Consider the following 13951-nt stretch of genomic DNA (forward strand, 5'->3'; position numbering starts at 1 on the left):
AAAGTCATGGATCCTTCACCAAGACAATGCCCCAGCTCACAGTGCGTTGTCAGTGAAGACGTTTTTGGCAAAACACAACATTCCCATCTTAGATCATCCACCCTACTCACCTGATTTGGCCCCCTGTGACTTTTTTCTTTTCCCTAAAGTCAAGTCAGCTTTGAAAGGAACTAGATTTGAGACTGTTGAAGCAGTAAAAGAAATGTATGGACTTACCGAAAATGATCTGCAGCATTGCTATGAACAGTGGAAAATTCGTATGGAGCGGTGTAGAGACCGAGGAGGAGAGTACATTGAAGGAGATAACATGAAATTGTAAATAATTGTAAATAAATGTTTTTTCCAGCATCAGTCCGGTTTTTTTCTAGCCGCACCTCGTATGTTCTGTGGCAAAATGATTACACTAATCACAACGCACCGTGAGATATTTAAATCATCGTCCTTATCTTCCTCATGTACGACTAGAACGAGAAGCCCTAATAAATTATATAATGTAAGGTATCCTCTCCCATGCATTTGAGTCATTGCCTAATCGTAAATATAAATCTATACTGAACTTGCTCCGTATACTCCTAATATGTCAGAACATCTGCGTTGGTAAAAGTTTCTAACAGCTAAATTTTTGTTTCGAATCGGTAATCGGACGCTGTAACCAGTCTGGAGTGCGGTTTTAATCTGTGTGTAACTTTCAAAACAGCGAACGTTCCACTGCAGATTTGGATGAGTGAGTCTAAAACATTTACGAGTTAGATAAACACGGAAAAGCAAACTTTCACATCGTAGAGACGCAACAGATATGTTGAGGCTCCTTAGAAGACACTGACATGGTAGTAAAAATAAAAATTTCTCATAATACAGGGTATTTTCTGAATAAGGGTTATGAAATAAAGAAATTTGAGCCTTATACGTTGAAAGTACAAGTAACTTTCTTCAAACTCTATACGGTGAGTCGTTTGAAATGCATATGTTATTATTTACACCACTTCCGTAAATGAAACTGACAGAAATGACGTTTAATATGAAGTGCACTGGAAACGCGCCTTGAAATACTGATAACTGTTAACCAGAATCTACATTAGCTACGTCATTAATGAGGAAATATGACATTAAGTATTTATGTAAAAGGTTCGTCCAAGCACAGAATAATAATTAGATTATGAACTGAGGGAGAGAGAGCTTGTGAAACTCTAGTGCTCCCAGTAGAACAGCCAGTAAGCTACGACTCTGCCGGCTGAGCGTCTTTCGATCTACAAAACTGGTGGATTGGCTGTCTACTAACATACACAAAGTCACAGGCTATTTAACTTCTCTTGGGCTAAGGTGTGTACGGGAACACAGAACAAAATTATGGACTCGTGGGAACTAACAGAAGTACGGCGGGGATAGATTTGTGACCAGAAATGAAGTTGCTAATGATCATATCCAAACTAAATTAGCATACAGCGTCAGCCACATTGTTCCCAGACTGATTTCGTTCCAGGCGTATGAGCGAGGTCAGCGCAGAAATTACGGTGACAGCATGAGCTAACACCTGCACGCAACAGATGGTTATCCGACCAGTCACTTGCGAACAGGCAGTAGTGAACGTGCGACCGTGGTCGGTCATCGTTGTTGTGTCACAAATTGCAGTGGAGCAACGTATGTAAAATAAATATTGAACAGATACTATGAAATGTTTTGAAGAAGAACAAGCTGTGTTGCGAAGTTCGTTCTGGACACCTTGACTTCCGACCAAAAAGACAATGCTTGGAGACCTGCTGCTCCTTCATTGAGATGCTAAACGTGGACGGTTCTTTTCTGGATAAAATCACCAAGGGTGACGAGATTTGGTATTATCAATACGAAACTGCAGAAATTCAACGCTTCGATGATACGGCATACAGACAAGCCAATGTGATGCACGAGTTGAACGCTGTAATATTTCTGTCTTTACAGCCATCATACTCGGCTACTAGTAGCTCTTCTTAGAGCAGCTGAGAAGGCAGCAATGGAAAGATGACGTAATGTGGTGTGAAATACCGATGACAGATGGTTTCTTAGGTACGGGTATCGTGAGAAAGGCCGCCTACATTCGTAAGTTGCGCGCCAAAAGGGTAATCTTCTGACATTAATATTAAGAAAACTAAACACTGAATTTAATTGAATTTCATATAAAAGCATCTCGGTAGCAGGATATCATTCTAATATTTCAAATGTGTTAGTTACCGCCAGTATAATAAACAACTGATAAACGAAAAGGCAGAGGAAACACTTCGTAGATCTTTGAATCAAACCTAACTTGAATCGCGGGCGAAGTGGTTCGGCTGTAAGATCAGAGCTGGTCCGGCGGTCTCGGAATACAGACATGTGGTCTGCCTTGGTCCGTATTGGTTAAGGATTTAATAAGCAATCTCTGGCTATTTGAACATGTAACTGAAAACAGTTTGATCGTAAATACGAAATAGGCATTTCATTCTTTCATTAATTTTTGGGGCGTGTGAAGAACTGGAATGATTTGTGATTTATAAAGTGGATTGTAATTGTGATGTTTCTCGTATTCTGCTAATAAAAAGCGAGTGGCATCCAACACAAGCAAAGTAATTGAAAATTTTATTATTAATACCGTATCAGTTGCTCGCTAAGACTTAGCTACATCCTCAAGATAACGGATTCACGACCTACGTACTGTGCTCTGCGCAGGGGACAGCAACTATAGAAGACTGCAGGTTTGCGAACATTAAGTAGAACTTAAGCACTCCGCTAAGGGCGGTGGAAGCAAATAGGCACCTCGCGTGTACTGCAGTCTTAGCAGAAATGAGATCGGTGACACATCATCTGTGGTGACACAGAGAAAGTATGAAGGAGAGAAATTTTCGAGGGATAGGGTTTATCATGCGCACGTGTGGTGTCACCGCCAGACACCACACTTGCTAGGTGGTAGCTTTAAATCGGCCGCGGTCCATTAGTACATGTCGGACCCGCGTGTCGCCACTGTCAGTGATCGCAGACCGAGCGCCACCACACGGCAGGTCTCGAGAGACTTACTAGCACTCGCCCCAGTTGTACAGCCGACGTTGCTAGGAAAGGTTCACTGAGAATTACGCTCTCATTTGCCGAGACGATAGTTAGCATAGCCTTCAGCTAAGTCAATTGCTACGACCTAGCAAGGCGCCATTTATCCTTTGCTATGTATCTAATGAAGCATGTGCAGTAACAAGACCAATGTTCACCAATTGTGGATTAAAGTTAAGTATTCCAGGAGCTACGTACTTTTCTTTATAGCATTCATTAAGTATCCTGTTTCAGACCTCACGCCATCCTGCGTGAGCTTATAGCGTGCATTTCGGCTTCCTCAAACAACACGGTGTTGGCACTTCTGCCGACACATCAGCACGTATATATCTTCTCTCTTTTTTTCAACATATCGTAACAATATCTCAGAGAAAAACATTTCTGACAGTTTTACGGGGATCTATAAACATTCTGAGTATTTAACTGCTATGTAGAATACCTGAAGTATTGAAGCCACGATATTAACATTTCTATTTTTTCATTAATCCTCTAGAGAAAATTTTTGGACTTTCAACGTTTGTGCTCTTGCTTGGTCTTAAAATCAGTCTCCGAGTCAACACGAAAACAAGATACAATTAAAATTAACGTTGTTTTTATTGTCTTCTTAAGAGACGTGGCAAAAAAAAAAGTGTCCCATGTAACGCGTGTTCAGCGAAACGGAGTTGCCAGGTTTTCATGACAAATTTTGCGTAAACTCAGTAACACCTCCATACGACTTCTGCAATTTTTGACCTGAATCTTAAATTATACTCGATTGAAATTGAATAAGAATGGTTCAAATGGCTCTGAGCACTATGGAACTTAACATCTCAGGTCATCAGTCCCTTAGAATTACTTAAACCTAACTAACCTAAGGACATCACACACATCCATGCCTGAGGCAGGATTCGAACCTGCGACTGTGGCGGTCGCGAAGTTCCAGACTGAGCGCCGAGAACGGCTCGGCAACAGCGGCCGGCCTAATTGAATAAGACATAGCTAGTGTGTTGTAGAGAGAGAGTAAGAGAGAGATGGCGTGGGGTTGAGATGGGAGTGAATCGAGAAAGAGAGAGAGAGAGAGAGAGAGAGAGAGAGAGAGAGAGAGAACAATCTTGTCATCATGGAGAATAGATTAGTTATGCGTATCATGCGTCTAGAATGCCGTCATTCTTTATACGGTCTATGGACGAGACAGTCCAGAGCAGCGTAGGAAATGCGCACGAAATCAGATCATACAATTGTGGTCATATTGTGGGGTTATGCACACATCAAAGAAAGTTTAACATCATCTCGGTTCTGAGAGTTCCTGAACCTGTGAAGAAAATTGGAATAGAGATCAACATTGACACATTTCCGCCCTTTTTATTGCTCATGAAAACCACACATTGCATGTTGTACCACCATAAAGCGTGACCTTCAGAGGTGGTGGTCCAGATTACTGCACACACCGCTACCTCTAATACCCAGTAGCACGTCCTCTTGCATTGATGCGTGCCTGTATTCATCGTGGCATACTATCCACAAGTTCATCAAAGCACTGTTGGTCCAGATTGTTCCACTTCTCAACGGCAATTCGGCGTTGATCCCTCAGAGAGGTTGGTGCGTCACGTCGTTCATAAACAGCCTTTTTCTATCCCAGGCATGTTCGATAGAGTTCATGACTGGAGATCATGCTGGCCACTCTAGTCGAGTGGTGTCGTAATCCTAAAGGAAGTCAATTACAAGATGTGCAAGATGGGAGCGCGAATTGTCGTCCGTGAAGACGAGCGCCTCGTCAATATGCTGCCGATATGTTTGGACTATCGGTCAGAGGATGGCATTCACGTATTGTACAGCCATAATGGCGCCTTCCATGACCACCAGCGGCGTACGTCGGCCCCACATAATGCCACCCCAAAACAGCAGGGTATCTCCACCTTCCTGCACTCGCTGGACAGTGTGTCTCAGGCGTTCACACTGACCGGGTTGCCTCCAAACACGTCTCCGACGATTGTCTGATTGAAGGCATACACGACACTTAACGGTGAAGAGAACGTGATGCCAATCCTGAGCGGTCCATTCGGCATGTTGTTGAGTCCATCTGTACCGCGCTGCATGGTGTCGTGCTTACAAAGATGGACATCGGCATGTACGTCGGTAGTGAATTTTCGCATCATGCAGTCTATTGCGCACAGTTTGAGTCGTAACACGACGTCCTGTGGCTGCACGAAAAGCATTATTCATCATGGTGGCGTTTCTGTCAGGGTTCTTCCGAGCCATAATCCGTAGGTAGCGATCATCCACTGCTCTAATAGCTCTTGGGCGACCTGAGCGAGGCATGTCATCGGCAGTTCCTGCCCCTTTGTATCTTCTCCATGTACGAACAACATCGCTGTGTTTCACTCCGAGACGCCTGGACACTTCCCTTGTTGAGAGCCCTTCCTGGCACAAAGTAACAATGTGGACGCGATCAACCGCGATATTGACGGTCTAGGAATGGTTGAACTACCGACAACACGGACCGTGTATCTCCTTCGTGGTGGAATGACTGGAACTGATCGGATGTCAGACCCTCTCCGTGTAATAGGCGTTGCTTATGCATGAATGTTTCCATCTTTGGGCGGGTTTAGTGACATCTCTGAACAGTCAAAGGGACTGTGTCTGTGATACAATATCCACAGTCAACGCCTATCTTCAGGAGTTTTGGGAACCGGGGTGATGCAAAACTATTTTTGATGCGTGTATTATCAGCCCATATTGGTACGAAAATCCAAGGACAATAAATCATATCAAAATATTTTATTTGAATATCCACGAAGATATTTTTAAATCTAGACATCACACGTCACGAAAACGCCTGCCTTATCAAATTTAATAACCGGGACGCACGCAACTTTCAGCTACCACATGCGGCTCCTTCACTGGCCATACTGATTAAGCTTCCTCCTGCTACACTTGCGAAACTGCACTGTCCATTGTGCTTTCCGGCAACCATTATATTATTGGCCTTTAGCTAACCCCATTCAGCTCATTCTTACATAAACTGAACTGATATGGGCAGGTATTTACTATTAAAATATTTTTAACATATTTTATACTTTTGTTTGCGCACATTAACGGAGGCACAAACAAACACATACACACACATTTGCTGAAGACAACACATAAATGGTAACATTTATGACAAAACAATTTAATCATTGTATATTCAGATGTTGTAGAACACTTTTTCGCAGTCCATTGTCAGTAATACGCTTGTCTTGGAATTCCCAGGATGAATATCTTGCCAGTATAGGCATCAATAATAGGCAAAAATCCTTGAGATTCCCGATTCCCAGGGTGGATGTATAATTAAGTTTGTACGGAAACCTCAGTGCTCGAGCCCTACTCACACTTGGCCATCTTTTTACGAGGTTACAATACAATAGCTTATGAACTAAGCTTACGTAATTTAGTATGTATATAATTTCGAATATACGATAACCATTAAATTATCCGGTAAAAAAAAAGTTCTATATCTCTGAGGAAGGACTCGCACCACTTCGTCTAACATGACAGAAATGAACACCTCAGCCGACCGGTGTGGCCGTGCGGTTCTAGGCGCTTCAGTTTGGAACCGCGTGACCGCTACGGTCGCAGGTTCGAATCCTGCCTGGGCCATGGACGTGTGTGATGTCCTTAGGTTAGTTAGGTTTAAGTAGTTCTAAGTTCTAGGGGACTGATGCCCACAGATGTTAAGTCTCATAGTGCTCAGAGCCATTTGAACACCTCATTAATTATTAGCGATTAAAAATTAAATTAAAACTTGTTCATTTGTGTGTGACATACTTATTATATTTTCTCGACGTATCAAGCTTAATTAAGATCCCATTACTACGAGTCAGTGGAACAAATACTTTGTCGAATTTATGAAATTACAGTCTTTAATACTCGTACGTCCTAATATGTGAAGAAAGAACATGATTTTCATTCAGTTTCATTTGCCGTTTAATCAACTAATGACGTCGTTGCCAATCTGTGCGTATTGGCAAGGAGCGTGAGGTAAGCGAAATCGTAATCAACTACAAGTGCAGAAGTACGGACCTTTAAGACGAGTTAATTAGCTAGGAGCCCGTTTCTCGTCTGTCGATAAGTTAACTGAGGCGTGAAGGCCGCAGTCCTCATTAGTATTTCAAAGTGTTTGAGACCGCTGCAGCAGATTAGGGAGGAATTGTGAGCGAGCGAGGCGCGTCGCTACGCCCCGCAGAAGCACCTCGTGGCACGCCAGCGGAAACGCTCTGGCCCGTAGCGCTGGGGTGTGGCAGTCAGACGGCGCTGACAAATGGGGCCCCACGCCGCCATCTGAGAAGCCAGCCGCAGGCGTCTGCCGGCGCCAAGAAATTACGGGGGCCTCGTCTCACTAGGGCCACGCCCACTGACTGCTGCATTACTGCCCAGATGTTAGGAAGACCAAACTAACAGCCACCTTTGCGCACAATCGCCACAGCTGTTGCGGAGAACTACAGACCGTCAGTGACTCGTTCCAACTTCCGAAGCGTTACTTCGTGTAAATCGATATAAAAATGCTGTCACGTGATACCAGACCCAGCTCAGAAAAATACCCAACTACTTGTCCGTGGAGCGGAGGAACCGTCATAGAAGAACGCTACCGTAGTTATTTCTGAGGGTTCAGTTCTTGTGTTACTCCCAGTAATAACTGATACCTCACCTATGTTATATCTCTGTAACTGTGATTTACGGAGATGTTTACGGTTGTACTTAAGACCAGCCACAATATTATCTCTCCAATTTTCCAATGCACGAATGATGACCTTCATTTATTTAGAAGATGGGCATGAAGTCTGTGTAGCAGTTGAAGATTATCCTCTTTTCACACCCTAATTTAATCAGTGAATATATCTGTGCAGCAGTTCAGCCCATACCTCTCGACAGTACATTTCAAAAAAGTATTCAAAATCTCAGCCTAATCCTCCATATCGATCTAAACTGCTTTGTAAAGAAGGTCTCAACAGGCAGACCACCTGTCTCTGACCCACAGAATGTTTTCGTAAAGATTTACACCAACAGGAGAGACGAGGAATATCGGAAGTACCAGTTAGACGTGATGCAAGGTATCCATAGATAGCTTAGCCGAAATAGACGGAGCTAACCATGTTGTGTTACATATCTGCCACTGGTATACTACAATATACGAATTCTTGTTTATGCGAAGAAACAAAATGGTTAGTTAGATTTGGTAGTTTTAAGGTTGCAGGACAAACAAACTCAATGAAACTGCAAGCATTAACCAGAATAAATAGAGACAAATCGTTCACCTTATCTGCTACTACTTCTTTTCGTATAGTGGAGTAATGTAAGAAGTCCGCTCCAGCTTAATTTTTTACTGTGGTGGAATATCAATAATCGTGAGAAAGAAACAGATATTGACATTGAACAGGATTTCATGGCAAGAATTCTCGCTGCTTCCATTGTTTCTCGATCAACAAAGGATTTCATCGAAGGAAATGACAAACCTATAATGAAGGAAGTGGACATAATGATGTTTTATTTGCAGCACATTTCGTAGTCTAAGCACTCAGGTAAGTTATTTCAGATGTGTACTTGGATATTATCACAGTCAGTCAACCAACCGTAATTTTGAACCTCTCCTCGAATTTTCTTGTATTTTTCCACACTGAATTTTGCAGGTCAGTTTCTAAGTCTGAAACTGATGCGTCCCCCCCCCCCCCCCCCCCTCTACCAACACTTGAAATCTGTGTTTTCATCACATAACTAAAATGCGGGCGTCAGTCAGAAGACTAGTTTGAAGCAGTCCTCCAAGCTACTCTACCTTGTACAAGCCCTTTCATCTCAGATTAACTACTGCAACCTTCATCCATTTGAACTTGCTTACTGTATTCCTCGCTTGGTCTCCCACTACAATTTTTCACACACACACACTTCCACCAATTCTTAGCTGACGATCCCTAGGTGTGTATGAATGTGTCCTGACATCGGATCCTTATTTTCAGTCAAATAATGGCTGAAACTTCCTGTCTCGCTATTTCTGCTCACTACTTGCTCAATAGTTACACGATCTAATTATCTAATCTTGGGCATTCTTCTGTAGCACCACATTTCTAAAGCTTGTATTCTTTTCTTTCCTGAATTTCTTATCGTCTACGTTTCACTTCCGTACGTGGCTACACTCCGAACAACTACCTTCAGAAAATACTTTTTCTTCCTCAGAAATGTTTTTCTTGCCATTTCCAGTCTACCTATTAAATCTTTTCTACTTCGGACGTCATCAGTCACATTACTGACTATATAGCAAAATTCATTCATTACTTACAGTAACTCATTTTCTAATCTAATTTCTTCGCTGACAACTAATTTAATTCGACTGCTTTCCGTTAGTCTTATTTTGTTTTTGTTGATATCCACCTTACTTCATTCTTTTATGACACTGCTCTTCCAAGGCCTTTGCTGTTTCTGATAGAACTATGATGTCACCAGTATGCCCCAAAGTTTTCATTTCTTCTCTCTGAACTTTAATTCCACTTCCAAATTTTTCTTAGATTTTCTTTACTGCTTACTCAGTTGTACTTTAAATAGCACCTGGGACAGACTAGAACGTTGTGTCACTCTCCTGTCAAACACTGCTTCCCTTCCATGCCCCTCGACTCTTCTAACTGCCGCTGGTTTCTGTACAAGTTGGGTGTACAAAACGTTTCCCTCCCTGTATTTTACCCCAGCTGCGTTGAGAATTGCAACTGGTGAATTCCAGCCAGTATTGTAAAAAGCTTCCTTCAAGTCCACAAATGCTATAAACGTTGTTTCATCTTTCTCTAACCTAAGTTTCAAGACAAGCCTACGAAACCCTCACTCTTTTAAAGAGGAGGTATGATGCCAGCTAGTTGCCAAAATAGATTTTCACACTGTAAAACACTGCTATTTAGACTATGTGCAAACGGAATTAATATACTCTAATTTTCGTCCGAGAAATGGCTCAGTGGGTGAGGTTAATCATAAATTTCCTCTAATTATACAAAGGGACGGCTAACTATGAATGGAAACTTAAAGGCAAAATAAATCCTTGAGTTTATAAACAATTACTGATTTTTAAACGTTGTTAGATAATTCTGTGAAAGATTACTCTTGATATGACAAATAACAATAATGAATCGAAGAATCAAATCCTGAATAAAATGTGGTGGCAAAAGTTACAGAGCATACGATCGGAAATTCAGCTACCTAACATACTAAAACTGACTAATCAAAATCCGCGACATGAGGACAGTTATTGCTTATCATGCTCGAAATATAAGTGAAGTTGTTGTGCAACTGTGCCTACTCCGGCAGCCAAGCAGTAGGTGTAAAGATAACACTAAAAATTAGTCAAGATAATTTCAAATAACGGAAACGTATGGCTCTCTTTCTGCCACAGAAAACGAGCACCCAAACAAAAGTGGGAAAAGGTAGCATAAGAAAATTACATTTAGAGTTGCGCATACATTGTCATCTAAATAATTGATCGAGAGTACCAGAGAAGAATAGTGATGAAGAAAAGTGGTATCACAGACACGATAAATTAAACGTACAGAATGGAAGAAAATATGTAATCAAGGTAGCAAACAATCATAAATAACTAAATGTCACATATAACTCTAATAGTCGATAATGGATAAAACTAGTTCCTGATAAGCTGATGTTTGTGCCACAAGTCTCTTACAGTAAATTTCGCTAACTTGATCATAGCTGAAGCTTGTTTCTGGAAAAAAAGAAAAAAACAAACGAGTTGACCGTATCAGTATTTAAGGGATCTCTTTCGTTTTTTACGATGTTGTGTAAATGTGTTTCGTAATTTAAACCGCAATTTTTCTCGCCACATTCGCAAGTATTGATTTTACGTGCATAGATTGTTTACCTATAGTATGTATTATCCTTCCGAATGCGACTTCCTTTTTAATTAATTTCAGACTCCATGTGTGTCCCGTCATCATGTTGGGCCACGACAAGAAATGGGAAAGCAGAACGGCAGCGCTGCAAATGATTCACCTGACTTTTTATTGTTGTTGTTGTTGTGGTCTTCAGTCCTGAGACTGCTTTGATGCAGCTCCCCATGCTACTCTATCCTGTGCAAGCTTCTTCATCTCTCAGTACCTACTGCAACCCACATCCTTCTGAATCTGCTTGGTGTATTCATCTCTTGGTCTCCCTCTACGATTTTTACCCTCTACGCTGCTCTCCAGTACTAAATTGGTGATTCCATGATGCCTCAGAACATGTCCTACCAACCGATCCCTTCTGCTATTCAAGGTGTGCCACAAACTTCTCTTCTCCCCAATCCTATTCAACACCTCCTCATTAGTTATGTGATCTACCCATCTAATCTTCAGCATTCTTCTGTAGCACCACATTTCGAAAGCTTCTATTCTCTTTTTGTCTAAACTATTTATCGTCCATGCTTCACTTCCATACATAGCTACACTCCATACAAATACTTTCAGAAACGACTTCCCGACACTTAAATCTATACTCGATGTTAACAAATTTCTCTTCTTCAGAAATGCTTTCCTTGCCATTGCCAGTCTACATTTTATATCCTCTCTAATTCGACCATCATCAGTTATTTTGTTCCCCAAATAGCAAAACTCCTTTACTACTTTAAGTGTCTTATTTCCTAATCTAATACCCTCAGCATCACCCTACTTAATTCGACTACATTCCATTATCCTCGTTTTGCTTTTGTTGTGGTTCATCTTATATCCTCAAGACACTATCCATTCCGTTCAACTGCTCTTCCAAGTCCTTTGCTGTCTCTGACAGAATTACCTCAGAATTTTTATTTCTTCTCCATGGATTTTAATATCTACTCCGAATTTTTCTTTTGTTTCCTTCACTGCTTGCTCAATATACAGATTGAATAACATCGGGGAGAGGCTACAATCCTACTCACTCCCTTCCCAACCACTGCTTCCCTTTCATGCCCCTAAACTCTTATAACTGCCATTTGGTTTCTATACAAATTGTAAATAGCCTTTCTCTCCCTGTATTTTACCCCTGCCACCTTCAGAATTTGAAAGAGAGTATTCCAGTCAACATTGTCAACAGCTTTCTCCAAGTCTACAAATGCTAGAAACGTAGGTTTGCCTTTCCGTAATCTAGCTTCTGAGATAAGTGACTTTTTATTATACAGCATAATTTAATGTGAGCCATCTACCGCCATCTACCGAAAAGCTGACGTACTTTGATTACATTTTGTGACGTCATGGAATCATGTAACTGCCCAACCGAATACATTATTAACCCCATTGACCTTATCACTGATGTCTAACTGTTATTGGCATCAATCTTATATCAGTGACGGCATTATCTTCAGCTGACAATTCATGCTTTCTCCCTCCTCATCCCTCCACACCCCCTCCAACCTACACCTCCACATCACCAGTCAATCTCAGTTTAGCAATAAAATGAGACAGCCAGTCACAGTGTAGTCAAAATATATATGAAATAATTACGTGATCTTCAGTTGAATACGCTAAAAATGGCACCAAATTAAAAATAAATAAGTAAGCTTTATTTCAATTGCCATCATGTTGAAAGATATGTGTGTATTATGGGGTTACGTTGAAAGATATCTGCCTCTGGAATGCTTACGTCACACACACACACACACACACACACGTTATATACTGACTGGAAAAATGGGAAAATATCGCAACACCAAGAAGTGGTTGTGCGACTTGGGTGCCAGTCGCATAGGAGCGGCGCTTAAAGCAGATCGGATTTGGTTTAAAAACACTCTGTAATGGTCGTCAGCGTTAGCTGGCTTTGATGTTGGACGTTGTGAGCTGATGTTAGTCAAGAATGCGTTTAAGATGACAAACACGCCATTATGAACACTTCACTAAATTTGAAGGAAGTCGTGCAACGGTGTTTCGAGAGGCAAAATGTTCCGTCGGCAATATTGCAGAAAACTTGGCAGGAATGTAGCCACTGCACATGATTGATGGCGGTGTTTGTCACAAGAATGTACTGTCACAAGAAGACCGGGCTCCAGCCGGCCCCGTGACACTACCGACAGGGAAGATCATCGTGTTCGGCGTAATGCTCTGACGAATTGTACTGCATCTGCGGCAGCAATTTGAGCAATAGTTGGCTGCTCAGTGACACAACGAACCGCTACAAATCGGTTACTTCACGACAGCCCCAAACCATAAGCTCTGTAGCTTGCATTCCACTGGCCCCAAACCACCGCCATTTGCGACTTCAGCGGTGTCGAGCTAGAGCTCAGTGAGTGCAGGGTGGAGGTCTGTTGTGTTTTTTGATGAAAGCTGGTTCGGCCTCTGTGCCAATGATGGCACTGTGCAGCCAGATGATGGCCTACAACCAGTCTGTCTGCGTGTTAGAAACACTGGACCTATACCTGGAGCTATGGTCTGGCATGCGTTTTTGTACAACAGCAGAAGCACTCTCGTGATTATCCCACGCATTTTGAACACAAATAGTATGTTGGCTCAAATGGCTCTGAGCACTATGGGACTTAACTTCTGAGGTCATCAGTCGCCTAGAACATAGAACTAATTAAACCTAACTAACCTAAGGACATCACACACATCCATGCCCGAGGCAGGATTCGAACCTGCGACCGTAGCGGTCGCTCGGCTCCAGACTGTAGCGCCTAGATCCGCACGGCCACTCCGGCCGGGTTAGCAGATTCCCAACGCTTCAGACTAAAAGTATGCGATGTTACACAACGCCGTGAGAACAACTTCGACTACTTGAATAGTGGCATCCTGATATATGTATGTAGCGTGCACGCGTGTGTTTCAGCTGTTGATATTTATTGCTACTGATTTGTTAGCATATGTTACCAACTTTAAATAAATATTACGTGATGTAGGTATTTTCGAAGTATATCTGGATAAGAAAATGACTACGGTAGACATTACTCTTAGAA

Source organism: Schistocerca nitens, chromosome 2, assembly GCF_023898315.1.
Source record: "Schistocerca nitens isolate TAMUIC-IGC-003100 chromosome 2, iqSchNite1.1, whole genome shotgun sequence".
Classification (NCBI taxonomy): domain Eukaryota; kingdom Metazoa; phylum Arthropoda; class Insecta; order Orthoptera; family Acrididae; genus Schistocerca; species Schistocerca nitens.